The sequence below is a fragment of the Phaenicophaeus curvirostris genome, chromosome 1 (genome assembly GCF_032191515.1).
Source record: "Phaenicophaeus curvirostris isolate KB17595 chromosome 1, BPBGC_Pcur_1.0, whole genome shotgun sequence".
NCBI classification, from domain to species: domain Eukaryota; kingdom Metazoa; phylum Chordata; class Aves; order Cuculiformes; family Cuculidae; genus Phaenicophaeus; species Phaenicophaeus curvirostris.
Genome location: NC_091392.1, coordinates 138,607,841 through 138,633,376, shown reverse-complemented (window position 1 = coordinate 138,633,376; position 25,536 = coordinate 138,607,841). Strand labels below are relative to the sequence as shown.

The 25,536-nt window shown below is 43.6% G+C and overlaps 1 protein-coding gene across 2 annotated transcripts in view; it reads left to right on the top strand.

Annotated features, from left to right (window-relative positions):
* Positions 1-2,692: 2,692 nt before the first annotated feature.
* Positions 2,693-25,536, top strand: part of JADE3 (jade family PHD finger 3) — a 70,412-nt gene continuing 47,568 nt past the window's right edge. The window contains exons 1-2 of one of the 2 annotated variants that reach the window (XM_069876076.1): positions 2,693-2,821; positions 20,101-20,150. The gene's annotated coding sequence lies outside the window, so the exon portion shown is untranslated. Of the gene's footprint in view, positions 2,822-19,930; positions 20,151-25,536 lie in introns of those variants that run through there. The other variant, XM_069876066.1, reaches the window with a different exon arrangement.

Here is a 25,536-nt window from a genome sequence, read left to right as displayed (position 1 = left end):
AATGCTTGGTAATAGCATTATGGGGAATGTATGTGGGGTCTAAGGACAGAGGACATTTGCCAAATTGTTGCCATTGTTTATCCTAACTGATGATACCTATTGTGCTTCAAATGTCCCTTCAATGGGGAACTCCATCACAGGCCAAACAACGCTGGCAGCTGGCTAAAAGCTGCCCTAAGGTAGACTTTATACTCATCATTGTGCCACTTGTGTAGAATGTTCTCAATTTAGCACAGAACTAGGCAGAGATGGGCATGCAGGTGGGATGCAGCAAGGCTCCCACCCACTTCTGCCCTCTCCCTCAGCCCCTGCTGGGGCCTCAACCCCCTGGTCCCCCTTTCCCTCAGGCCCTGGTCCCCCTGAGCCCCTATCCTTGATGGTTGAGTCACCTTCCCTGGAAGTGTTTTAAAGACGGGTGGATGAGATGCTGAGGGACATGGTTTAGTGACTGATGGGAATGGTTGGACGTGATGATCCAGTGGGTCCTTTCCAACCTACTGATTCTATGATCCTTCACCCCTGGCCCCTGCCTCCCCCCTTCCCCTTTAGGGCCCAGATCTTCTCCCCCCAGCCCCCATCCCCCTGTCCACCTCTCAGACCCCCTGCCCCTCCCCAGCCCCTGCCTCCACTGGAGGGCTAGGCGCTGCCTCCCTGTCCCTCAGATCCCCACCTTTGCCCTCATACCTGGTCCCCTCAGATGCCTGTCCCCTAGTGCCCTGCCCCCCAGATTCCCATCCCTCTCCTCCATCCTCCACCTCTCCCTCAGCCCCCGTCCTTCCCCACAAGACCTCTGTCCCCTCCTCCCCCGTCCCTTGTGTCCCCCCATCTTTGCCTTCCATCCCACAGCCCTTCAGGACCATCTCCTTCCTCTGTGCCCCCTGCCTCTCACTCAGCCTCTCCCCATCCCCCTGTCCCTCGGATCCCCACCTTTGCTCTGGTCCCCTGGGATCACAGAATCATAGAATCACTAGGTTGGAAAGGACCCACTGGATTATTGAGTCCAACTATTCCCATCAATCACTAAACCATGCCCCTTAGCACCTCGTCCACCCGTGCCTTAAATACCTCCAGTGAAGGTGACTCAACCACCTCCCTGGGCAGCCTCTGCCAGTGCCCAATGACCCTTTCTGTGAAATGCTTTTTCCTAATGTCCAGCCTGAACCTCCCCTGGCGGAGCTTGAAGCCATTTCCTCTTGTCCTGTCCCCTGTCACTTGGGAGAAGAGGCCAGCACCCTCCTCTCTACAACCTCCTTTCAGGCAGTTGTAGAGAGCAATGAGGTCTCCCCTCAGCCTCCTCTTCTCCAGGCTAAACAACCCCAGCTCTCTCAGCTGCTCCTCATAAGGCCTGTTCTCCAGCCCCCACAGCAGCTTTGTTGCTCTTCTCTGGACTCGCTCCAGAGCCTCAACATCCTTCTTGTGGTGAGGGGCCCAGAACTGAACACAGGATTCGAGGAGCGGTCTCACCAATGCCGAGTACAGAGGGAGAATAACCTCCCTGGACCTGCTGGTCACGCCGTTTCTGATACAAGCCAAGATGCCATTGGCCTTCTTGGCCACCTGGGCACACTGCTGGCTCATGTTCAGTCGCTGTCAACCAACACCCCCAGGTCCCTCTCCTCCAGGCAGCTTTCTAGCCAGACTTCTCCTAGTCTGTAGCACTGCACAGGGTTGTTGCGCCTCAAGTGCAGGACCCGGCATTTGGCCTTGTTAAACCTCATCCCATTGGTCTCTGCCCAGCGGTTCAGCCTGTTCAGATCCCTTTGCAGAGCCTCCCTGCCCTCCAGCAGCACCACGCTTCCACCCAGCTCAGCGTCAGCCGCAGACTTGCTCAGGGTGCCCCTGTCCCTCAGCCTTCAGCCCCGCCTCCCCCTCCGCCCTGCCCCGGGCCCTCCCCCAGCAGGAAGGGGCGGGGCGGGCCGGGCCCCGCGCGGCGCTACAATCGCGGCCCTTGTGCCGGGGGCGCCGGCGGAGGAAGGGGCGGGGCGGGCGGTGCGCGCCGGCGCGGGACGGGCCCGGCAGCCCCGGCGCTCAGCCGCGGCCCAGGAGCAGCAGCAGCAGGAGAAGGAGGAGGAGGAGGAGGAAGCCGAGGCGGGGGCGGAGCGGCGCGGCGCCGCGGCGGGAGGTGAGCGGGGCGGGGCGGGGGCGGCGCCGGGCCTGCGGCGCGGGAGGCGGCGGCGTTTGGCGCCAAGGCCGGGGCGAAGAGGAGGAGGAGGAGGGGAGGAATCGGCAGCAGCGGCGAGAGGAGGCGGCGGCGGCGGCTGCGGGTACGCGGGGCGGGGGTGGCAGCGGCCCCGCTGGCGACGAGGCTTTTGTGCTTCTCTGCCCAGCGCGAAAAGGTGCCTTTTATTATTTTTATTTTATCGTTATTTATTGTTATTGTTTTTATTATTTAATTTATTATTATTATTTTGCGCCGTGAGGTGGAGAGCGCGGTGTTTTGTCTCGCGCGCCCCGCGGCCGCAGGGAAAAGTTGCGGCGCTTCTCCCGTCCCTCCCTCCCTCTCTCCCTCCGCTCCCCCCACCTCACCCGCCCCCCTTCACCCGGTGCCGCCCCCGCCGGGCTCCTCACCGGGTTCTTTTCTCGCCTTTTTCTTCCACCCCAACCCTCCCCTTTTGTTTCACCGCAGCCCGGAGGAGGCGGCGACCCCGGCGGGGCCCTGCGGCTGGGCGTGGCGGGCGGACAGACGGACGGACGGACGGACGGACAGACAGACAGGGGCTTGTCCGCTGCCCGGCACCGCTCCGCCGGTTCGTTCTGTCGAGGAACTTGCTAGAACCGAGTTTGACAATGAAGCGGTAGCGCAGCCTTTCCCCCCGCCGAGGTAAGTTTTGAGCCTCGGCAGAGGAGAGAGAGCCCCTGGCTAACCCCGCTCCGTGCCTGCAGGGACGGGCACGGGAAAGGTCCCGGTCGTGCTCCTCCAGACCTTCTCCCTCGGTGCCTGCAGGGGTGGGAACGGGACTCTGCCTCTGCAAATCAAACCTTCCTCCCTCGCGTGATCTTTCTGCAAAGGCATCGCTTCGTCTCACAGACCTACAGCCGCTGGGGAAGGAGCACAAGTAGTGCTCGCACGTAATTCTGTGATGATTAGCGACAGAATTGGGTGCAGGGTGTCTTAAAGTACACCTGGGCAGGAAGAATAAACACTTCTTTTTTTCTGTTTTGTTTTTCCTTTAACTACAGTTCTCTTATGGTTATTTGAAGAGTTCAGCTATTGTTCACAAATTGTTTTAAAGAGTGACTATGTACTTCAGTTAAAATATCGCTGCATTAGTGCTGTGCTTTAAAGCCTTTGTCATATTCAGGAGAAAGGGAATGCTGGAGAACACAGTTGCGATTAGAAGTCCTGTCATTAAAATACACAAGTAACTTGAAAGCTGTTGTGCTTCTCTGTTAACGTAAAAGAGCCTTTGCGCTGAAACTGGAGGATTAAGAGAACTGTTTTCTCTTGGAGCATGCAAAATGTTTTATTGGAATGTTTTATCTGCAGCCAACTTTTTACGTCATGTCGGTGCTTGTTGTGGGCTGCTCTGTAGAGCATCTTGAGGACACCTGCAAATCTCTACAAAGGGAGACTGTATCTTAGCGATGGTGAGAGCTAACCTGAAAATGCAAGAGCTGGATGGATTTGGAGAGAAAAGAGTGAGCTAGGAGGAAGGCACGTTAGCACGACTTTCAAACTTTCAAGCCTGCTACAGAGTTCCATAGGAGGATGTCCGAAAAGCCTTCACCTGTGCTTACTGAAGGGAGAAAATCGATTTGAAGTCCCTTTAGTCAAGAAAGTGCCTTTTCAAATTAAAAGCAAGTTAGTGCTTTTAGGATCCAAAGTTTAATGTGTTGGGTTTTTTTTTTAACTGAACTTTTGACCTCTGCAGGCTAGACATGACATGCCCTGTTTATAATGCAGAAGAGCAGCAGAAGTCTGCAAAAATTGGCCTTTGTATGCAGTAGAAGTAATCAAAATAATGAGAGCTGTTTCTACTACCTGTCTTTCATTTAATGTTTCCTCTTTCTAGGTTCCTTTTACAGAACCGGCCTCCCTTCCCCAGGAGGAAAAATTCCCCTGGGTTGGGTCTATCAGTGCAGATGTGGGGATTTTCTTTGTATTATTTGTATTACGAAGGTGTGGAAGGTACCAGCAAAGATTTGCTCTAGAGCTGATGCAGGAACATATGCAGTGGCATTTATTGGCAAGGATGCATGTTCTTTTGGGATCTCATTAAAATCACGAAAATCCGCTCTGAATGTACAAGTCTGGGCTAGACGTTCTCAGTGTAGTGTTAGAATAAACCTGGCTTTTTCCTTCTCTGTGGTTCCATGGACTTCCTCTCTGTGGCAGGAAATCAGGAAGTCTGCGTATGGGATTTATTGGGACACCTGAGATTGTTGTGGGGATTTTGCTTTGGTTTTTAAGGTACACGTAGTTTTCGTGGAGCTGGGTGGTCCTTTTACAGAAGAGAATTTACAGAGTCTGCTTGGCTGTGATTACATATTATTTGTACCTGTACAGCATGAATGCATAGGCAGGCATGCGTGCATATGGCCACTGGAGTAGCTACTGTGTGCTGAACGGTGTAGAGCATTTGTCCCAAAGGCTTGCTGCAGCTGCCCTGCGCGGTGCTGTGACTGGGGACCTGAATGCTTGGCTAGTGTGACGGCAGGTGTCCAAGACCATGGTGGAAACAGCTGGATTTGTGAGACCTGCTGGTGCAAAGCGACATTAAACCCTACAGGAGCTGCCATGAGCTTGAGTGGAAAATTTTATACCCCTCCAGTGTTCTCCGTGGTCTGTTTAGGTAACTTATGTCAGTCTTTGAAATGAATTTCTGACCATCGTGCCTCAGGGTAAAGAGCATGGCGTGGTGTCTACATTTTCAGTTAGCTCAGTGAGACCTGGGATGTTTGAGGCTTTGAGCAGCCTGATCTAGTGGAAAGTCTCCCTGCACATGGCAGGGGGCTTGGGACTAGATGATCTTAAGGTCCCTTCCAATCTAAACCATTCTATGATGTATCTGGAGTAGGAAAGTGTACTCATTTTTCTAGTGCTTCTTTTAAGATCCATGGATGTAAATGTTATGTAAACCTCGGTTTCTGTGGTGTGTCCTTCTCCTTTAGTCCCTTGAAGTGTCCTTTAGAAGTCAGTCTGTAGTTTTGGGGGCTCTTACCTGAATAGGTTTATTAGAGTAGTGTTATGCCCGCTCTTCAGAAAATATGAAGCGATTTAATAACAAAGAATGTTACATCCAACTGGAATGTAAAAGTTAAGATTTTTTTAAGTGTGGGCATCATTCTCGGGATGCATTTAATAATCAAGAACTAGCTGTTTTATATAAGTCGGCGGTGGTGTTGCTTTTTGGTTGATGACTTCTTGCATTATAGATAGAAGTGGACTTGGTCAAAACTTGCTGTTTGATCCTGCCAGCTTAATCTCTCCCCGCTCCCACAGATTTTTGTGGGAGCTACAGATAAGAGAGCTCTGGGGCTTTCACATTTCTGGAAAGGGGAACCCCTTCTGAAATCTTGTTGTGTTTCTCTTCTGAAGATTTGAAGTGCTTTTAACACTTGAGGCTTCATGTAATTGGAGACATAAATGCAATTTTGACATACTTTACTTAAAATGGAAACTAACAAGTTAATAATAGCTCCTATCTGGGATATTTATGTAATAGAAGCCAACAGATGCTATTTGTATCTCGAGGAGCTGATGTATAAAATGTTATGTCAGGGCCGTGGCAGGTTTTGTGCTGGTGGAGGCTGGGTCAGGTGGGAGTGGGAGATGCCTAAGATCTGTAGGGCTTCATGGCGCCTCTGAAAAGTGAGATAGCTAGATAGAATCTTGTGTTTTAGCGCACAGCTGATTTTAACTTAATGCTGCTGTTTAGAATAAAAAGAGGAGGAGGGGTGATTTCTTTTACGTTTCTCCACATTAAATAATCAATTACACCATTGCTTTAAAATGACTTTTTTTTTTGTACTCTCTTCTATATACAATTGCGCATCTGATGTTCAGAATCCCTGAAAAGCGTGTTTATAGATACTGGTTTTATTGACACTTCAACTCATTTCAGCTATAAGATGGTATCTGGCAAAGTTTTAGAAAATGTGACAGCCTGGGTGTTGGCTTCTGTGAAGAGGTGTCAGACCTGCACGTCGCTGGCTCTGCCTTTCCATGTCTGTGTAATTACTCACTACCTCCCTGTTTCCCTGGGCCACTGGCTCTTTTGTATTTATTTACTTGCAACTCATCATTCTGTAGATGGTATCTGAACTTCTCCAGCATTTAAGATCTTATTTCAGTGTGCAGGAGACCAAGAATTTGGAGATTAGAGCAGCCTGGGATGTCTGATCTTAGGCCTAACGATAGCTGCTGCCGCCTGTGTAGAGCTATAATACAAACTTTACTTGGATTTAAAGTGGAAGAGACCCTGACTTGTGAGTGTGACTGTGGAGGCTCCACTGGCAGTTGTTAAGTCTCCCTGTTCAGAGAAGCAGGAGAAGATGGGAGGATAAGCTCATGACTGCTGAATGCTATTTGTTAGAACTTTCTCCTGGATTAGATACCAGGATGCTTGCCTTAGCTTGTTAAACTCTGAAAACTTTGGAGTGCTTTCCTTCTTCAAAGTACACCTGTTACAGCATTAGATTACAGAGCTGTGTTTCTTGCTTATTGAATTGGATGTTGAACATAGCATATCGTGTTGTTAATGCCTTCTTGTGTTTTAATTAGAGCTGTAGGGAGATGTTAAAAAACAGGTTTATACACATGCCTGACTGGTTGCTGAAATGAATAAGCTTGTCACGCAGTCTTGAGGGAATTGCTTATTATTTTGCTAATCTAACTGTCCAAGGCTTCCCCCTTGCACCCTTTCTTTTCTTTTATTTTTCCTCCCCTCCCCCAAGACATTCTTGCTTGAATGTTTTCTGAGGGTCTGTCATATCTGCTAAAAGCTCCTCTATGTGGTAGCCTTTGCTGGTGAAAGACTCAGGCTCTTGTTAATGTCTTGGAGAGCAGTTTCACACTTGCACGAGTGGTTCAGTGCAGAGCAAGCCCAACAGCTTCCACAGGTTAGTGCTGCGCAGTGGGTGGGCAGCCACTGGGATGCCTGGGATCCTCCAAAGGGCATGTGGTACCCCGCTTACTAGGCTGTGCAAAGCAAAACAACCCACCAGAGCCTTTATTGCAAGCAGTTAATTCTAAGCACCTGTGTCACAAAGTGTTTTCCTAACTATATTTTACATATACAGGTAGCTCTTGTTTCAGAATCAAACAGTAGGAGGAAAACTCCTGTATAGGACATCCCTGTGTGCTAAGTAGCTTTTAATTATGGTATATATGTGTATCATGTAATACTGGATGATGGAAGTTCTTTAAACATGCGAATAAATTGTGTCTCTGCTACAAGTCTGAGACAAAAGGTTTTTTGCTAAAGGGTGGATGTTCAGGAGCGTTGGAAGATTGTAACTAAACTCTGAGCTTTCGTTCATTTTGAAGCTGGAAGAGGGTAGATTTAGGTTAGATATTGGGAAGAAATTTTTTACTGTGAGGGTAGTGAGGCAGTGGCACTTGCTGGCCAGAGAGATCATGGATGCCCCATCCCTGGAAGTGTTCAAGGCCAGGTTGGATGAGGCTTTGAGCAACTTGATCCAGCGGGATGTGTTCCTGCCTGTGGCAGGGGCGTTGGGTCTGGATGATTTTTAAAGTCCCTTCCAACTCAGACCATTCTGTGATTCTATAACACTTCAAAAATGTGAGTGTTGGTTTAACAGACCAGGCACTTTTTAAATAATGCTTGTTTTGAAGAGCATGAAGATACTGAGAAAAATGATTAACTTCTGTTGCATTTTTTAATTGGCTTTATTGTTCTGCTTTTAACTGCTTGTATTTCTTTAATATTCCTCCAGTGTTGATTTGCAGGCTTTGATATCAAAGTGGCTGTAGAGGACATGTTGCTTGAAATAGTGCAATGTCCCATCCAGATTTTGGCTTTAATGAGAAAAGAAAAACCAATCCTAAAACCTTGTGGAGCCAAAATTTGTGTGTGTGAGTTAGAAACACACCAGAAAATGGTAGGCTCAGCAATTCCCTGGTGAGGAGGAGCCTCAGTAGAAGGAGAGATAGAAGTAATACCTCTCCTACTTTTATTAGTTCTTTTAAGGGAAGAGGAGTAACAGGCTTGTACTCCTGTTCCTACTTTCATGCAAATGGGCTCTTTTCCCGGCAGGTAATTGACTGAAATAGTGATAATGGGTGATTACTCCGAAGTGTAATATAAACCTTGTTAAATATTGTTTTATAGGAAGAAGAAGAAATGCTGATTTCAAGCACAGAAAATAGTTTCCTGTGTTTTTCCGAGAATGCTGACTGCTGACAAAGGAAAGGTGTAAAGGTTACTGGTCATCAGTACTGCTATGCTTTGCTAGTGTTAACCTTGTTTGGGAGAGTTGTAGCAGCTCTTCAACTTCAGCATAATTCGAGAGTAGTTGCGTTCTTTTACAAAAATCAAGTTGACTGCCATTTAAGCAACTGAAAGGCAGATGTTTAAACCTGGTAATGAAGTTGCAGTCTTCCTTCTGTTAACAACATAATCATTTCCAGCGTAGCATGAAATGAGCAATCTTAAGTAGCAAGTGAAGCATTTTGCCTGACAAATTTGAACTTGCAGCGCTGCAACAGAATGTGTTAAGAGTAACGGAGGAACTAAAAGGTTGATCTAAAGGTGCTTGTTTTTGAGCAACAGTATTGCAATGACTGTTGGCATACACAGGAAGTAAAATTCATTTCTGCTTAGTGGTATTGATTCTTCTATGGAAATAATTTTTGCAAAATATTTTGTCTGCATTGCAGAAATGAATTTTCGGTGCTTTCTTTAACTAACGCTACTTCACTTTTGGGGGTCCAGAAAGAAAAGAGATAAACGAAAAAACTTCTGGAATGAAATAATTCAAATTTTTTTTATATAAATGAAAATAATGCAGGATGGTTTTCTGTGCTCTTTGTAACTGGTGTCCATTGGTTTAGGTGGCTTTATTTTAGTTTTTTTTCATGGAATCATAGAATGGTTTGTGTTGAAAGATCATCCAGTTCCACCTGCCTCCTGCTATGGGCTGGGACACCTCCCACCAAACCAGGCTGCTCAAGGCCCCATCCAACCTGGCCCTGAACACTTCCAGGAAAGGGGGCATCCACACCTTCCTTGGGCAACCTGTTCCAGTGTTTCAGCACTTTCAGTGTGAAGAATTTCTTCCTCATATCTCATCAAAGTCTTCCCCCTTCCAGTTTAAAGCTATTCTCCCTTGACCTACCATAACATGCCCTTGTAAAAAGTCCCTCCCCTGCTTTCTTGTAGGCCCGCCTCAGGTACTGGAAGGCTGCTATTTGTTGGCTTTGGGTTTTTTTTTTGAGATCTCGTGCTACGGTTTCCCAAAGACGTTGTGTGAAAAAAACCTGAAGTTTTTCTTTCTTCAGGTATTTTTCAGGTGTTTAGGTGTTTATTTTTGATCAAAATACAGGTAGTGTTTGATGCGTTCATTGACAGTGGCAATTGAGCAGGATTTTGCCAGTGACTAACAGATTACACCTGTGTATGCTTCTGTGATTTTGATGGAGATCTGACTTGCTCTCATGGGGTCTATACGCTGATACAGAGGTGGAATAACTGGGGAACAGTTCTTTTAAAATGTGAAAACTCTGACCTGAGCTCAGTGGAAGAGGAGGAGGTTAAAAATTACTTTATGTATCAGTATTTAATGTATTCTTTCTTTCCTTTATTGCTTAAAATTGAATATGTATGTTTCTTCGCTAGATTTTTGAGTGGTGTTTTCATTTTCTTCCTCCATAAATGCTGTAAAACTTTAGAAGGTGGGATGTAAGTTATTAGAGAGCTTCCACTACTGACAGTCAGCTCAGTGTCAGTCAGAACCTTGTGACTCCAACTACTTGGATTAATCTGGCTTAAGTGCTGTCTGTAGATCCTTTGTTTGGCATCTTCTGTGCACTTGTTCTAGATTTTCAGGAGCCTCTATGTGTAACAGCAAACAGCGGTGTGCGTGAGTTTAGGTTGCTAAAGTGTAATAGCTATTGCAGCTGCCGTTTCATTCTCTTTGTAAGGTCATTGAAATAAATTTTTCTGCATGTTTACTTCTGCAAGCTTGACTTCAACATTTTAAACAGCCCACTTTTGAGGTATGAATGGGTTAAGAGTTGGAAGAAAAGTCCAAAGTAAATTAGAAAGGGTGGGGGTGGAGCCTCAAGTGTTCTTGACAACTTGAATGTGATTTATAGTTCCTGCTTATCTCTCCCGGCCATGTCTTTGATGCCTTTGTAGTCTCTAGTTGGCTGTCCCCTCTTTTATTTGCCTTGACTTCTCAACTTTTTCCATGTTTTTGGACGAAACGGCATTTCTGGTGAGTGTCTCACAGTCTTCTCAGGACCCTATAAATCAGCCAGGTCAAATTAAATTTGTCTCCTCTACCAGGCTCCAGACATGATGGGCTTCCAGATTATTTGCAATTGGCCAGAAAATATTTTAGCAGACCTTTTGGGATCTTTTTTCCTTTTTAATAAGATTTGTGTTGGCTTACTAGGCCTTATGAAAAGGGGCTTTTCCCTCGTCAGTGCTTTATGTGAGGTGTTATTTCTTGTGGCTGGTACATTTGCGTGGGTTTACATATGCATGTCATCCACTGAAAGATCAAGTTGTAGTTTCTAATGTTCATAAAAAATCATTCATGATATAACACTTCAGTGAATACTTGTATGGATGTAGTAAGTATTTTCCTTGTATATTTAACAAACTTCTGTGCTCTAATGCTGTACGTGTGTTAGTTGTGCTTGATTAAGCAAGTTGAGTCTGTGTGCTTGACTTGAAGAAAATACAATTGCCGATGTATGTTTTGTACAGATAATAAGCATGTTTCAAAGGCAGCCTTACTTTTATGTATCAAGAGGACCTGCGGGAAAAACAGGGCAGTGGCAAAGCATTGGTTTCATAAAGTAACTTTCAAAACACTTAAAAGTAACCAGCATGCTCTTGTTCTTAAATCCTTTTCTAACCCTTTTCTACCCTATGATAATTGTTTTTTCAAAGTGCTTTTTTCTTTCCTCATTGGACTAATTTTAGGGAATCTATATTAAGCCTATTCTATTAAAGAAACCATCTTTTCTTACAATTTGAAGGTGTTGCACTTGTGTAACTACATTATAATGATCAAACTGGTCATTAATTCTGAAGAAATGGTATTACTGTCAGCACTTTCATGAGTACTATGTAAGCTGAGCCTGCTTTGCTCCTGTACCAGACTTTTTTTGGCCATAATAAAGCATCTTTAAATCTATCTTTTTGAGGTTTTGGTGCCACGTTAGTGTTCTCTGAAGAACCTCTGCCTGTTCGTGCTCTCTTCTGGGCTTGTAGAGCTTTAATCAGTCAGAATTGTGTGTTTGACTGTATGATGGCAGTTCACAAAAGAGAAGAAACTAAGCTCCTGTGTTTACTTTCTCTGAAATTTCTAGGATTGACAGGATTATAGAAGCTTTTGTGCCTCAGGTAAGCAGAAGTGATGTAGAAATTTTAAGAAGATAACCTTTTAAAAGCAAGTTATCTTTTTTTTTCCCCCTCTTGTTTTCCCTTTTGGGTTATTGATGGGGTTTGAGTCTAGCACAGAGGACCTTGGTAGTGTTTGTATGCCTGAAGTGCTGAAATACCAGTGTGTTACAAGGGACAGTGATACTTGCTGCCCTGCTCAGAACTGGTGGAAGCTCATCCATGCTGGGGGTGACTGGCAGTCTCTTTATGTCTAATTTAACCCCTTGCTAAACAACATCAAATGCTTTGCCTCTGTAAAGACGACAGCTTTATATAGCAGAAGTCTTAATTTAATAAACTATGAGACATGGTAAAGGCCTGTATATTTATAGACAATTTTATTAAAGGTCGCATTTTTCCATTTTACAGTAAGCTCTTCTGGCAGTGGGTACTTTAAAGGAATAATTCTTTAGTGTTCCAATTTGATCTTACAACTCGCCCCATTCCCTAACATAGCTGCTTGGGGAAATTTTTGAGAACAAATAAACTCAGTTTTGTCATGTAGGAGCTCACAAACTCATCAGATGAATGCCTTGCTAATTTCTGGCTTTCTTTTGGCCCTGGTTTTAATTCCTGTTGGCTCCCCTGGGGCCAAAATTTCCCTGCTTGTTTCTCGGAGCTTGTCATGTGTTTTGTCTGGCTGAGTGGGAACCACTTTGGAAAAGGATTAGTTAGTTGACACAGGTTTCTCTTTCACAGGAGTGAAAAAAAACCCAACCCTTTCCGGCCATGTAAGATCATCTTCAAGGACAAATTCATTTTTGGTTGCTGCTATGGAATTTGCAGCCGCAAAGGACGAAGTTGATTAAGTCTCATTTACTGTGTTTTCGTGTCTGCTGCTTCATTAATTGTCTTTTGATTGTACTCCAAGCCTTGTGTTTTGTGGTCTAAGTGCAAAGCTTGGGTACTTTATTTATTTATGGAGTTTCTTTGCAGGGGGAGGTAGAAGGAGGAGGCTGGTGTGATGATCAGATGTCTGACCAAGGAAGAACAAGGGGCCTTTCCTTATGAAATCTCGCAAATCCCAGTGTCCCCACTTTGATAAAGGGTATTGAAAATACTTTAAATTACTGTAGTGAGCCCATGAAGTTAACGCTCTCTTACTCTTCTTTTGCTCTTCTTTGTTTTTGAAGACTACCACTCAGTTAAATACTGACTAAACATTTTGATATGTGGTGAGCTGTTCCTTGGGCTGTTTTTTTTTTGCTGTGGGCACTGAGACCACCTTCAAGGCCAGGAAGAAAGAATGTTTTTATTAAGGAATCTAATAAATTACTTCTTGTTCAGGATGAGTAACTTGGTGGAGTAACCATGAAAATAACATGCAGCAATTGTTAAGTGTCAGATCCTGACATTTCTCTTGGCATAGACTTAGCTGTTGTGGGTTAAATAAGATGAAAGGTAATGTGCATTTTCAATATATCCATGCTACGTATTCAAATTCCTCCTACCCAGACCAGTTGAAGAAGCTCAAAGGCTCATGTTCTTTAGCCTGTACAAACCTGTGCTTTACACTGGTGAGCACTACAACTTAATGTATCCAGAAGAGGAAACATCTTTTCATGGCTACTGTAATCCAGACGTAAATTACTCTTAATCTTTTGTTAAAACTAACTGATGTCAGTCAATTGTGGGTTATCTTTTTTTTTTTTTCTGCTTGCATTGACTGCAGTAGGAACAGAGGTTCAACAGAGACATTTGTTTTGTAAAAGCTAGTGGTGCTTTGAGGCATGAGCTCCTCTGGACACTACCCAGCAATTAGTGACCATCCTGCAAGTAAGTACTTGAAGTTAAACAGTACTACGTAGATTGGAAAAGCTTGCGTGGACTGGTCGTCCAGTGGAGTGGTAGGGATCACTGTGGGTGCTTGTGTGCTCCAGGTGGGCAGCAGCAGGGTCCTGCAGGGGAAAGGGGTTGAGGGAAAAGTGCTGAGGTTCAATAGCTGGGATTGAGAGGAAGGGGGTATTTGAGGCTGAGTGGACAAGAAGGAGAGCTGGGAAGGTGAGGTGCAGAATGAGGGGCATCCTTTGCAGGTGTGGAAACTGCTGAAGCCTCATGCAATGCTGAATTGGGTGCTTGAAGAGTGCATGTGAGATGAGGAGGAAGAAGATCCAAGCATGGATTTGATTCCTGAAGGTATCTGTTTACAGGGCTGCAAATCAGCATTTGAATCTGTGAGAGAGAAGAGATTTCTGGCATCATTCCCTCTTTGGTGTGTGAGCTGGCTGTGCTGAATGCACTGGGCTTTTTGAGTCCTAATGTAAAGACCTTTCCATTTGCTGCTTGAGGAGTTAAAGACCTGTGGGGTTTGTTTCTTCTTGGTGTTGTTTGGAGCCAGAGGTCTAACTTGAAGGCATTGAAATGCACGGTTTGGTATCACTTTAATTCAAAGTCTAAATTTGGTCCTTCATCATTTATATTGTCAGTGTGTGGAGGATTCAGCAAGAAAAAAAGTGATGCTACTTTTAGCATTTGTAACTCTTGTCTGTGTGGTGGGGTCATGGGACTTGCTATAGAGTGTATGAGAATGGCAGGGCTGTGCTGTCAGAAACATAACATCTGTTGCTATACTTCTGAAATTCTCACGCTTGTTGAATTGCTTTGTTTTATTTTACTTTTAAGATCTCCACTAAAACTATCCATAACTGTGGACTAAGAGTTGCATTAAATAGTGGAAATTAGCTGTGGTGGAGTGTTGGAACTGGATGATCTTTAAAGTCCCTTCCAACCCAAACCATTCTATGATTCTCTTCTCTCTCACTCTCTCTCACTCTCTTCCTATATATATATATATATGATTCTATGGTTTAGCTCTCCTCTTGCAGGCTTCTGCCTCCTGTGTTTGTGGTCTCTTTCTGCTATACTCCTCCGCATTGCAATGCGACCTGCTTTGGGGAGTAGCACTCTGAAGAGAGGAACATCCTATACCAGGCTGAAGTAATACATCTCCTTAACGTTTTGTCCTGAAAAGTGAAACACGTACCTGAGCTGGTGCGTGGTAACTGTCCTTTTGTGCAGATATATGCTGTAACATGCCTTGATGTCTGTATATCCCTCAGTCTCTGATACAGGGAAGAGAGCGGCATGGTTGGGATAGCTATTCCGTTGGGATTGCTTTTCTCTCGCCAGCATGCAGCGTAATCTGAAGCGATTGATGCACAGTGTTGGCTGCTCCACAGCAACTTGTCTCTGTGGCTCTGTGCAGTCCTCAGCGCAGACAGGCCCAGCAAACCGCTTTGTGCAGTCCCCCTCTTTATACACGGGTCCCATTTGTTGCCTTGCCCTCAGGCTCATTTGAGAAATGCTGAGCCGGAGCATGTTGTCTTGGCAGTGCAACTACCAGGACTCTTGTCCAATCTTTGTTTAAATGTCAAGAGCTGCAGCCTTCAATCCTTCCCCTGGGGATATGGACCAGCAGTTCTGTCAGGACACTTCCTTAATGCTAAGCCTAAACTCATTTTTTCCTTGAATTGACCCTGTTACATCTGATCTCTTACAGACCTGTGGAGGTATGTGAGGAATATAAACAACTTTGTGTGCACTAAGATTGGGTGTTTAAGTTAAATCCCGTGCGTATGTCGGTCTCAGTAGCTATTCCCTTCAGGGCAGTTGTTTCAGCCCCTAGCTGGCTTTTTTTTTTCATGTATACGTCAATTATATTGTGTAACTAGTAATTTCAAACACTGAATAAGAAGTTTGGAGTATTTTGCAGAATGGCTGGCGCTACACACGTGCTAAATAACTGCTGCGTTGGGTCACCAGCCGAGTGCCTAGGGGCCCGTGGCTTCAGAGCATTTCATAAAACGGCTTGATGTTACTTGTTAGTTGCCTTATGAAACCTATCCTTCTAGCCATCATGCTGCATTGTTTGCCTGAAAATGGGATAAGCCGCTGTGGGAAATTGTTTTCCCAGCAAATTCTAATTGGTTGCTGGGGATTACGAAGTTGCTGGTTATTATTAAGAATCGGCTTGTCGCTGTGTAAAGGTGTAATGAAATTTTTATGGCAGTGGAAGGGAGTGAAGGTGCTAGGGAGTTGCAGGCTTCATTAGATGCTTTGTGTGTCTCTTGCGTACCTTAAGGTGAGGTGGACTATCTTTAGAGTTTTACAATGATATTGTGAATTTATACTCAAATTACTGTTTTGGCTAAGCCGATGTGGAAATGAGGTAGAAATTGAGAAGCTGCTGAATGCTTGCTCTACGTTGTACTGCTAGAAGCTTGTGAAGAAAAGGCGTCAGATCACAGTTTGTTATGAATAGTTAGTAAGGATTTGAGAAGACTTTGCTTAAAGCTTAGTGACTTTGTCTTTTCTACTTATTGTCCCTGTAGGATAAGTATTGCCTGGAAGTATCTCTTCAGTTAAACAGGATATATGTTAGTTTGGTATTTGGACATATGTTTCTATTACAGGTTTTCCAGAACTATAAGGGAAAGAGTACCTTCCTACTTCAAACTGTAATTTATGTATAATCTTGAAAACTAGTGGCTTTATTTCCTATGCTGTCTTGGTAGTATTAAAATCTTGATCTACTTTTTGTAGGAGGGTCAGTGTAATGTTCTTGGTACTCCATGGGGAGCTGGATACAAGTGTTAGGTATCTGAAACAGTCTGTAAAAATTGGAAATAATAAAATGAGTTTCTGATACCTTTCCCACATAGGCTGTTGTTATATCCCTTGGATTACGTATCGTGAAGGAGACTCGAAATGTCACAAGATCGGCTTTCTAATTCAGTCTTGATTGTAATTTATGAGGTGGGAATTGCACAGTAGATTATCACACAATGTATGGTTTCAGAAGCAAGCTAAGGGAATGTGGATTAGGTGAAATGTTCAGAGGAATTACAAGGTGAGTCACATATGCTTTATATCTCTCTCTGTAGTGGTGTGTGTATGTGTACGTGCACATTTGATAGGAATGGTTGGACTCTATGATCCTGTGGGTCTTTTCCAACCTAGTGATTCTTTGATTCTATGAATGTTTGTGGCTGCTTAGGAAAGCTGAAAGATAGGTACTAATTAGTTTCAAACAAGACAGGTGAATTTGGTGAGATTCAAGTGGTCTCTCCTAGGTCCAGTGTTAATTAATATTTGCCATTAATGATGTGCGTGAAAGAATGAGGACTCTGCTCGTTAAATATCTGGATGAAACTGGGAGCTGCATATCTGTTTGAGAAGGTGCTTTGAACTTAGAGTTGACTTGACAGATTGGAGAAGTCATCGGGAAGGAGGGGCTGGGTGAGGCTGAGCAGAGGGCTGAGGGGCAGCTCTGTAGCCTGAGTGTTGGCTGCAGGCCATGAGCCATGGGCCCAGCAGCAGTAACTGCTCGTGGCCCGGACGTGAGGCAACAGGGTCATGCTGTTGCAAAAGCAAACACACTGGAGTTATCTGGGACTCAAATGACAGAAAAGGATGTTTTTCTGTCACAAGAAAAGAGTATTTTCCATGTGGGGAAGGGTTCAGCCAGAAGACTTGGCCCAGATTTGAGCATCACGACCTCATAGTGGCTTTGTGTGCCAGCCTTTGAAAGGGTGGTGGAGAGCAGCAATGAGAAGAATCAGGAATGTAGAAAACGTGGCGATGAGCAGAGGGTGAAAGAACTGGATTTCATTTAGTCTGGAAAAAAAGCTAGGACTTACTAACAAGTGTAGTGTTCAAATGTGAAGTTAACTGTATAAAGAAGAAAGGAATGAACTCTTCAGGGTCCAGTGCAGAGAAAGATCTGATGAAGGGTGCGAGTTGTGTTGAGGGACATTTTAAGTGCCGAGACAGAATGATAGTGTAACAGTAGTGATAATTGGAAAAACAGGTCTTTGCCCAAATGCTGTTTTGTTGTTGAATGTTGTATTTTAAGAAGTACATCTTCATGATGCTTTTTTGCTCGATTGCACTTAGTTTCGAAATAGAATTTATGAAAAGCTTCTGTGTGTTTAAGTTTAGTTTTCTGCGTCTACATTTTCCTCCAAAGTTCCTGTAAATTCTTTTTTTTTTCCTCTTCTCTGTTTCTCTGTGATAGTGTTTCTGTTGCTGCCCCATTGCTTTTCAAATGTACCAAGGGAGTAGAAATGCAGAGTCTGTTTGCAAAATGTGCGTGGATAGAAGGGCGATTGTCTCCTCCACGTTCTTTAACCTGCTCCTGAACTTGCTGCTGTTCAAAAACAAAACAAAAGGGGGGGGAAGAGAAGTGATATTTTTTGGCTGTCAGCTATATCTTTCATGTTATTTTATATACTCATGTGTGGTTGTGAAATAAGTAAAGTTGAGACTGAATATTATGGCTGTATGGTGTAAGGGTTAGAGAAAGCAAAGATTTTTACTTGAACCTTTAGGTATTTCAGGGTTCATCTTGGCATTTAACTGAGCAAACAAATGTGTTTTTAATGAAGAGTTCAAAAATATATTAGTTTAGTGGTTCAGCTGGAAGGCAAAAGCTGTGGTTTTGTTCACACTTAAAAGTTGTAGGCTGTGTTGCATTTTAATGATGCCATTTGAGCTGCCACGACCAGGGCTTTGCTTGTGTTTCGATGGAAAACTTACATTAAAGGAGATCAGTCAGGACACTGAAAAATTGTATTGAAACATCTTGTAAGAAAAATTTGTTGGAAGCCATGTCTGAATAATTTATCCAGCCTTTTATTTATTATTTACTTCATCTCATCCCTTGCCCTCCCTCCCTCAGTGCATTTTGTGGGTGAGGCTCTTGGCATTTCTTTACTGGAGGGTAGAGGCGGCATTAATACCGCGGTTTGGTGGCAAAGCAGCAGTGGGCTTTGTAAAGCGAGTCCCTTGGTCACTCCCACTTACTGTGTATGAGTTAGGCACACGGTGTTTCTGCTGCGCATGAGCGGGATACCTCTGGATGGAAGCTGGAGGCTCCCATTGATGCTTGTGCCAAGCGCACTTGTCTTCTGCTCCAGGACCCTGTGGATCGCTTCAGGCTGTGTGTGTGGTGGTGGTGGTGGTGGAGTGTGTCTGCTTATCTCAAGTTAAAAACCCGACCCACGTAGTGTGATTCAAGCATGATTCATGTTTTGGCAACCTTGAGTCTGGTACCGCTTTGATTTACAGATCTTCTTGCATTACTCAAAATTAATTACTTAATGTGAGGTATAGCCAGAGACTGTCAAGGACTTGGGAGGAGGAGGAAACAGGGATGGTTTAAAAAAAAAAAAAAGACCAAAACCAACCCAAAAAAAAAAAACCAACCCAAAACACACAAATACAAAGCCCCCAAAAGGCAAAACCTTAAATCAAAGGAAATTAACATAGCCAAAAACTGTAAAATTTCAGGAGGTCAACATACAGGAACTATAGTATACTGTGTGTTCCCTTCCCACTGTTGCCCTATTGTTTTCCTTTGATGCCACAACATAAGTTGAGCAACAATAGTTCTTAAGTAATAGAATCTGTGCCACTCCTTAGTGGATGGGTGGTGGTATCCTTTTCTTGTTCTGCAGATGGGTGGAGAAGCAGAAATATTACAGCTTAGAGCTGATACTTTGTCAAGAAACTGCCTTACTGCACTTAGAAAGACATTGCTATCTCCCCCTCCCCCCTTTTTATTAGTCTGGCAGGTTATGCAGTTATTGGTTCGTTGGTTTTTACCTGAATTTCTGCTCCTTAAAGCCTTGTTTCCCAGCTCGAAGCAGCCCTGCTTTTGTTAGCTTTTTACTCTAAGGCATGGGTGGACTGCCTGATCCGAGGAGTGCTGTAACTAATCTGTTGGGTGTAACAACTTTAATGCTTTTGCCATGTCCATTACAATAGGACACAAAACATACATGTACATGATTCCGCAGGAAGGGAATGCGGGCAGTTGGTGGAGGGAAAACAGCCTTCTAATCCCATACTTAATATTGCTCAAGGCTCCGGGCTAGATTCAAAAGGGTGAGTAAGCAGAATCCCTGCCAGGGAAGCTTGAACTATCCAGGATTGTCAAGGAGAAGTCTGAAGGAATTAAGGCAGGAGCCACAGGGAGCTTTCCCTCTGTACTTGTTTTTCATTTGCCCTCCTATGAATTTATAGGCATGCTCAGCTTGTACAAGACCGTTTAGAAGGAAGTAAGTATCAGCATATTTGGAGCAATCAGCCCCTTAAGTCAGCTGAATGATTGTGGAGCTACCTGAACACTTTGTTTTGGATTCTCAAAACAGGACAGAGAATGTGCTGATTAACATGTTGTTTTGTTGGTATTGGTAAAGTTGGTTCCCGTTTGTTTTAAGAGGATGACAGAGTCAACTTTTGGATTAATTTTATGTATTTACTTTTAATTGCAGTAGCTTATGTATTTATGTTGTAGTCTGTGTACATACAGCTGGTCCATTTAATTTTTCCATATATTAAGTAAGAATTGTGGAATTTAAATGTTTATATTACGGAGGTATCATTTTCTTGGGAAAACTGCAATAAAAATGTAATATACCCTTCACTTACTTGCCAAAAATTTGATTTGTAGCTGACACGTGAAATGCCTGATGTCACTCCTACCACCTAAATAGCACTCCTTTCATTTTTTTAGGAGCTTGTGATGTCATCAGCTGAAGCGAAAACATCTACCTCATGACCTGGCATGTAAGTGAAGGAGGAACTGATATTTTAAAAAAAAAAAGTCTGTCTTGGTGTTTACAATGTGTAAATTGAACCTATATACCCTCAATGTTCAGATATCACCTTTTAAATAAAAGCCTTGTGGGTTTTAAAGGAATATAAAGTCTTTTAAAGGAGAGGAAGTCATAAAATAAGTTGTTAACAATGAGGGTCCAGCCTGCAGAACTTGTAACAATTTCAGTTAAATTCTGTCTTGATGTACCCCATGATGCTTGCAAGGCTGGTAGGCATAGACGGAGTAATTTTATCATAGCACAATATTTACATGTGCCTCTTCTACTCCTTTTTGTTCTGTGCTGCTTTTCTGGATATAAATGTTGATAGTTGTGATGAATACATGCTGTACACGGCGATATCCTTCCTAAAATTAAAAACTCTGGTTGTACACAAGGTTTAGCTTCTTTATGCAGTCAGATACTTAGCAGAAAACTTCCTGCAGTTTTGTGACACTTCTGTTTTTTTTTTTTTTTCTCCTTAAGTAAGCAAAAATATTTCAGTCCTCTGCAGAGGCGTTTTCAGAGATTTTGGCTTTTTTTTTGGTCTGCCTGCTCTCTGCTTTTCTTTTATGTGGCTTAAAGGATTAAAGTGCAGTCATTGCTTTGAGAGGCTGATGTCAGCGGTGAGCTGGGTATTCCTAATTAGTGCCAACACCTGTACCTCATTATGAAGCCTCGTTGAAGCTGCCCAGTGAACCGAGGTAGCTGGTCTCTGTTGCATGTCTCTAATGTGATTATAAAGCCCTCTCCTGATTCAAGTTTTATTATATATTCAACTTTTGGACTGATGTGGAAAGTGAAGCTAAGCTGAGCCATTTGGCTGGCTATCAAAGATCATAAAGAGTGGCAAAGTGAAGGGATGCAGTCATCTCAATTTCAAGACATCTACTTCAAAGCTTGCTTCTGCTTTAACTGTTAAGAAAAAAGGGAGGTGGGAGTGTTTGCTTTCTAGTTTTCAGTGTCAGATACTCTGGATTTAGAGACCAGATCTACAGGCTCCAACTGGGCTCTGAACATCTGAGTGCAGTTGCTATTGTGCGTAACCCATTGATTGTCTGCAAATAGAGCTTTGGCCTTGACTACTCTTGTACCACCCCTTTGTCTTCAAGGGGTCAGGGCTTAGCAATGGTGTTCTACACAAAACCAGCATCGGTCTCTCCTCCCACCTGGTTCTGTACTGCTAGCAGGGCTACAATGCAATGTGTTTTCCCGTTGCAGTTAGAAAATACAAGCTCAGATTTGATTAGTAAAATTAACAGCTTATATGAGATGGCTCACTATCATGTTTGAGCTTTACAAACAAAAATTTAAGCATAGTTATTTTTTTCTAAGTAGGTTTTTAAGAGTTCAGTTTGTGGAATTCAAGCATGTAGCAAGACAACACTGGCTGCAGGTTTAGGGTTATTTCCCTGTGAGTGATGAGAGAGGCAAAATAACTTCAGATGTGTATCCTGAAAAAGTTTGAGATGATAAACCTGTAAGAATTCACGTGAGAAGACCATGCTAGTTATTGAGAAAAAAGGAGGTGTAGTGGATTCTTAAACTTCAGACATGGAATTAAAGGTCTAGTTACTAAAGGGATTGAATCTCTGCAGAGTAGGAACCTTGGAGGGAATAAAAAACCAATGAATAATTTAACAGGCATAAGGAGGAATTTCGTTACTGAAAGGGTTGTCAAGCATGGGAACAGGCTGACCGGGGAGGTGGTTGCGTCACTATCACTGGAGGTGTTTAAAAGATGACTAGATGTTGTACTTGGGGACATGGTCTAGTGTCATGATTTGACTCAATGATCTTAAAGGTCTTTTCCAACCAGAACCATTCTATGATTCTCTTTTTTTCTGTATTAAGTGTCTATCTGCTTACTAATATATTGCTTAAAAGAATGCACTGGTCAGCTTAGGCAAGCTATAATTCATGAGTTCATTCATACTCTGTGAAAGTGCTAATCATCAGGCTGTTACCTATTCTCATTTTGGATACTTCTGAAGGTTTTGAGTCTTGAGAAAGTTTGGTTTTGTGGTGTGGTTTTGGGGATTTTTTTTGTTGTTTTGTGTTTGGGGTTTTTTTATTAATTTCCATAGCTTAAAGTTTATCTAGCCATTTTTAAGTCCTTCTAGCACATTCTCTTTAGCGTACTTGTAGCTTTGTATAAGCTTCACTGCAATACCTAAAGAATGGAATACAACGTTTGTTTGTAGCTATGTATGTTGGTGGATATTCATGTTGGGTTTAGGCATGACTTGCAGGAGTTGGGGATAAAAATAGCTGAGTCTCTGCTACTTTGCGGCAGATATTAAAAATGACAAGGCAAAAAAAAGACAGAGTAACAAATTTCAAAGAGGTTGTTTTTGTAGAACAGTTCCTTAATAGGTGTATGAAGCTCAGGGACGTTTAACCAGTGAATTTAACAATGCTTAACGGTGATTTTAAGACTAAAGTGTTTTCTGTGTAGAAGGCATACCTGTACCTCCAAAGGCAGTCAGGTGAGACAGAGATCGATGTTCTCTTTGCACAGATTGATGAAGTGCAGCAGGAGTTTCTGTATGTGTGTACATAACACACGTATGTTTCAGGTTGTTCCAGGATGCTTTTTGTTTTTCCCTTTTCCTTCTTCTGGGTTCTCCAAAAGAAAATCTTGAATGGATAGTGCCCTAATGTCTGTGTAGGCTGTATTTGCGCAGCATGTTTATTTAATTTGTCTTTAAAAAAAAAAAGGCAACAACTCTAGCACATTGGCGAATGACTTAATCTTTTACTTAATCATTTTGATCAAAATAGCTCTCTACTGTGAACAGCAATTAACAAACTCTTCAGGGCAACAGTGTGTCTGGTATCAGAATCTCTGGTTGCTGTGCTCATAGTAATCAGGATCTTACCTGATAAACATACTCATTTCAATACCTACAATGGCCTTACGGACCACTTAGGTAATCTATAGTCCATAGACCTCAGGTTGGGAGGAGGAGCAGGTGCTGATCTCTTCTTTGTAGTGCCCAATGATAGGACCTGAGGGAACAGCAAGAAGATGTATCGGAGGGGGTTTAGGTTGAATATTGGGAAAATGTTCTTCGCCCAGAGGCTGGTGGTACATTGGAACAGGCTCCCCACGGAAGCAGTCATGGCACCAAGCCTAACAGGATTTAAGAAGCATTTGGGCAACACCCTCATACACACGGTGTTAATGTTGAGGTTGTCAAATGCAGGGGTTGGTGTTGGTCTCTGTATCCTTGTGGGTCCCTTCCAACTCAGGATGTTCTATGATTCTATATTTTAAAAAAAAAATACCTGTCGCACAGAGGTGTTTCTTGTAAAATTTTAAATTTGGGATTTCTGGCAGATTGGTGTGACCTATTGTGCATAATAGCCCTTGTCCTCCATTTGCCTAATTCTCTTCAATCTGTTTACTTTTCAACAACATCCCATCACATTGAGTTTCTCTAAGTAATTTTGTGCAAAATTACTTTTTTTTTCTCTTAATGACTTTCCTCTGAAGTTTATTAGATAACTTTGCGTGTCCCTTGTCCTCTGGGCCATGAGAAGCTGTGAGTGACCTCTTCATCTTGTTCACTTCATCCCTTGTGGCAGATCTCTTCTATTCTGCCTCCTCCTTTCTCACCTGAGTAGTATCAGGCTGCTTAATCTCTTACCCTCAAGCCATGGCATTTGCTCCTCTTACAACTGTAGTTGGAGGTTCACATTCTATAAATACTCTATCTCCAGTGGTGCCGGAGGGAGAGGCTCAAATGAGTGATCTAGTGTTGCTCATCCATAAAGCTTTGCCTGTGTTGTAAATGAAACCAGACATGCTTGTATCTGTGCTTGTCACCACTGCTCTTGGGCCTTGCCAGAAGGATGCCTCTCTTGTTTCAACTCGCAGCTCTCCACCGTGTTCTCATTGTAAAATAGTTTCTGCTACAGCTGATTTGGGAATGCCCAAGGACCCTATTTTTAAAGGCATTCAATGACTATGTTTGTTTTCATCTACTTAAGACCTTTCAGAAATGTCCTGCAGGTGCCGTGGCATGGCTGTGCATGTGTTAACTGGGAGCCACTCGTGGTGTCGATGTGGTCACCAGCACTCAGCCTCCCTGCCAGGGAGAGCCGAGGAAGTGGATGGACCGTGTCTGAGCTGCTGCTGGGTCACAGCTTCAGTGTGAGCAACCAGTCACTTGGGCTGCAACAGAGCTGGGGACGTGCACGGAGGAGCCTCAGGTGGCTTTATTGTGCAGGTTCAGCTGTGCCTTCTTTAAGCTGCGGAGTAACTGGTATGACTGCAGCCTGCATCGTGCCCTGCAGAGAAGGAAGGTTTTTTTTAACAGCTTTATAGAAAGCACCCCGACCAACTGGAGTTGCATGTACAGAGCATATCACATTGACTGCAAGTTTTGCTTTCTGTTGTGAAGTCTTAAGAGTGACTCTGCTGTAAAGGTATTCTACAGTTACAGGTTATTATTGTTGTGTGCTCCACCCTCCACCCCCATTTTTTTTTTGTGTTCAATTTTACAGTTGCATTTTTGGTTGTAACCTTTCCTTTTCTCTTCCTGTTTCTCAGCAGAGATCTTATTACCAGTAACCCTTGACGGCACGGGATTCAGGTGTGACAATTGCAGCAGGTGTGGGGCTCTTACCTATAAACAGAGATGTGGCTATGGCTTGTAGGCATTTCCAGTCATTGCAGTACAGGAATAGAGAGTGGGCAAAGGGATCTGCTTTGGAGCCAGATTCATTATCTCACACCCCTGCAGCTTCAGAAAGTCAGCTGTAGTAGTTCCTTCTCATCATAGGATGGAAAGGATAGTATTTTCCTCTTCTTTTTGACTCTACCTATTGAAGTACCAGTGCGGTTAGTGATCCACCCGATAGGGTGGCGTCTTTTTTTCCTGTGCCAAAAAAAAGCCACCTTCGTTTACTCACTTGGCTCTAGCACAGTTTGAGTAGGACATTCTTTCCACTAGGAACAGTAGGAGGGTGGTGGTCTAGTCTTACTTATTTTAATCTTGGTTTTTTAGTCAACAGGAGGGAAGATGAAGGAGGAATTTAGAGGACTGTTAATGGTCAGTTCTGATCAGTGTGTCTCCTAATTCAAAAAATGTAGGAGTACTTTGGCTTCAACTTGGCTGTTTGATGAAAAATTGAACCTTATGTGGTCTTTAGGACCCCTTTCTTGACTGCTTTCTTGAACAAGATGTGGCATTTTAGAAACCTTGGGAAAGTATGATTATCCTTTGCTTCCCCTTTCCAGGGTAGCGTCAGCCCCAGAGGGCAAGTTTGCTGTTGATTTTGTCATTGCTGCACCTTGTGTTATGACAGAAAAAGAAACAGTAATTTTGGTTTTGCCTCTGCTCTGTACT